At 44.7% G+C, this 2,887-nt stretch overlaps 1 pseudogene; it reads right to left on the bottom strand.

The window, feature by feature from the left end:
• Positions 1 to 469: 469 nt before the first annotated feature.
• On the bottom strand, positions 470 to 553 carry LOC115063952 (annotated as a pseudogene).
• Positions 554 to 2,887: the final 2,334 nt, after the last annotated feature.

Genomic DNA, 2,887 nt, shown 5'->3' on the forward strand with positions numbered 1-2,887 from the left:
CGGAACGAACTAGAGAAAAGCGGTTTCCATAGAAACAGTCCGCGTCTACCACACAAAAAATAATCTTAGGGCGCTGTTTGAAACAAGGTCTTTAAGTTGTTTTCTATAGACACCGAGGTACTTTGTGGTGTTTTAAGAGTGAAAAATCAGTACACAAACATCCTAAAGATTGTTCAGCTCCTCAGGCCACCAATAATTGACATCAGGTATGGATTTTCTCTTATACCAAGAATACCTCTGAGATATGCCTCGTAGTGTCTCACAGATTTACATCTGGAGGCTGAGACATCAACACTGAATGTGAAATATCGTTTGAAAGTTAATGGAAACCCCTCCTATGAAAGCCCAAGTGATTGCATGGATGCGTAGAAAATGAACCCGCGGTACAGAGGACAGAGCCCCTCACACCACAAGAAGGCTGAAAGCTCTCAGTGGTTTCAAAAAAGAACTTCCAGAGGATGTAGCTTTTATTTTTGCACGCATCCAGGCTCTTTGCCACCTTCTGATGCACATGTGACACAGCAGCCACATCTGCAATGCCTTTAGTGGCAGGTAAGAAGTGTTTTGTTGTTGTTGTTGTTGTTGTTGTTGTTGTTGTTTTTTAAAGAGGAAAAAATAGAATAACCAAATTGGGTATGGTGGAACATGTCTGTAATATCAGCCTGTGGGAGACAGAAGCAGGGGTGTGGTGAGCCCGAGGGCAGCCTGGGCTACATGGTGAGACCAGGTGAAATCACTGTATAAACTAGAGGCTTTCCTATGACTCAGTCGTAGGAAGCATTCAGCACAGGAGGTCAGTTTTCCCTCAAAGTGGATCTGACTACTGAAATCTGCCATAGAAAGAGAGGGTCACACTGCTGCTTCAAAGCCTTGGTGAGACCGCTTGCGGCTTGTCCAGACGTTGGATTGCTGCCACGCAGTGTGTGTGAAGCTCCACAGAACTGGTGACAATGACACTCAGTACTTCTGATAATTGTATAACCACTTGCCCAAGAACCCAGAAACAAGGTCATTCTCCCTTGCGTGGTCAAAAATGCCACTTTTAGTTGGAAACGGCTCAGTGGGTAAAGAAGGCCTGCAAACCTGGTAAGCCGAGTTTAAGTCCATGTAAATATGAGTTGTATCAACTCCATAGTGTTGCCCTGCTATCTCCACATATGTGCCATGTTACATGCACACACACACACACACACACACACAGACATACCGTATGCACTCACAATAATGAATAATGACGTCAGTTATTTGAGTCTCTGACATTCCTTTATGTCCATTTCTTTATACCCTCTCCAAGCAAGAGACCAAATTGACTATGCTGGTCATGAGATTCTGGTCAGTGGCATTTCGTCTGTCGAGTTCTGTCAGTCTCTTGTAGCTTCCTGAGACACTGGTCTCTCGGTCACTATGGGAAGTCACATGACTCTAACTCTAGCCAAGTCTTTGATTGCAGGGAATTTTTTATATATATAATTAAATTCTTCTTTGATAAGCTAAGGCTCTTTAATTTAATTATATATATAAAAAATTCCCTGCAATCAAAGACTTCCGAGGGGTGTCTCCTTCCGCCACCCTGCCTGTCATCCCCCCTGCCCCACAAACCCTTGTAAGGACTCCTGCTCTGCAGAACAGGCTGCTGGCACATAGGACAGCCCAATGTGCTCGTGTGAACCGTTAGGCTGCACTGTGTGGTCATGGTGATTGAAACCTTGACTGCAGTTGCTTATTTGATTGTAACTGACAGTATCTGAGCTCTAGACCCTGCGTTCTGTGTTTACCCATCCCTCACCCTGCGCTCACTGCAACAGAAATAACAGTGACAGACAATGATCTGTTACAAGAACGAGCTCTCTTCCTTAATCCTGGTTCTCATTTTCTCTCTCAGTGTGTGTGTGGGGAGAATGGGTGGTGGTGGTGTAGCGTACATGTGTGTCAAGACTAGAGCGTAGCCTCTGATGTCATCCTCAGATATGCTGTCTGCCTCCTGTAGCAGCAGGGGTGCTCACTGACCTAGACGAGTTCAACAGCTAGTCTAGACTGGCTGGCCATGACTCTCGGTGCTTAGATCACAAGGGTATCCCGGGTCAGCTGCCATCTTTAAATGTGTACTGGTGTTTAAACTCTCACGCACTTACTGAGCCATCCTCTGGGTCCCTGACCTGTGTGTGTGTTTATTTCTTTGATTATGACTTTACTGTAATATATATAGTTTATATAATTATAGGGCTTTATGACATCTTAACAGCTTGAGAATTACCTGTAAACAATACAGTTCTAAAGGCCAACAAGGACCAATTTCTCCTGAATCTGTGTGGGCCCAAAGGTAACCATTTGTTAGTGCATTCCCTCAGGTGTGGGGAATGGACAACCTCAGCCTGTTTGTACCAGCCCAAGTGACAGCACGGCCATTTACAGAATACTCTGATAAAAGTGTTCAAACTAACTTGGCTTGATTAATGAATGTGCCTTTCAAATGATCAGCTTTTTAATTTAAGATGCGCCAGCTAGTAAATATTGAAGGCCACAGCTAGAGAAAGCTGTGTAGATAGAGGAGTGTACACCGATTCCTGGCAGTCATGTGCTTCGCACACCAGAGGAAATGACTTCCAAACTATCTTAAATGCAGAGCCCAAGTCCTCCTCAATAGATGTGTACTTTTGAGGGTGAGATTCACATAGAGACTGACCCCTAACTCCTGTGCTGTATCATAGCAACAAGACTTCAGTCCTCTGGAAGGAAGCAGCAGCTGTGGTGAGCACAGCAGACTGATGTGCTGAACCAGTGTGGGCCCAAAGGTAAATGTTGTTAGTGTGCCTTTCAAACTATAAGCACACTTACGAGAGAGAGAGAGAGAGAGAGAGAGAGAGAGAGAGAGAGAGAGAGAGAGAGA

This window comes from Mus pahari, chromosome 4, assembly GCF_900095145.1.
Source record: "Mus pahari chromosome 4, PAHARI_EIJ_v1.1, whole genome shotgun sequence".
Lineage (NCBI taxonomy): Eukaryota > Metazoa > Chordata > Mammalia > Rodentia > Muridae > Mus > Mus pahari.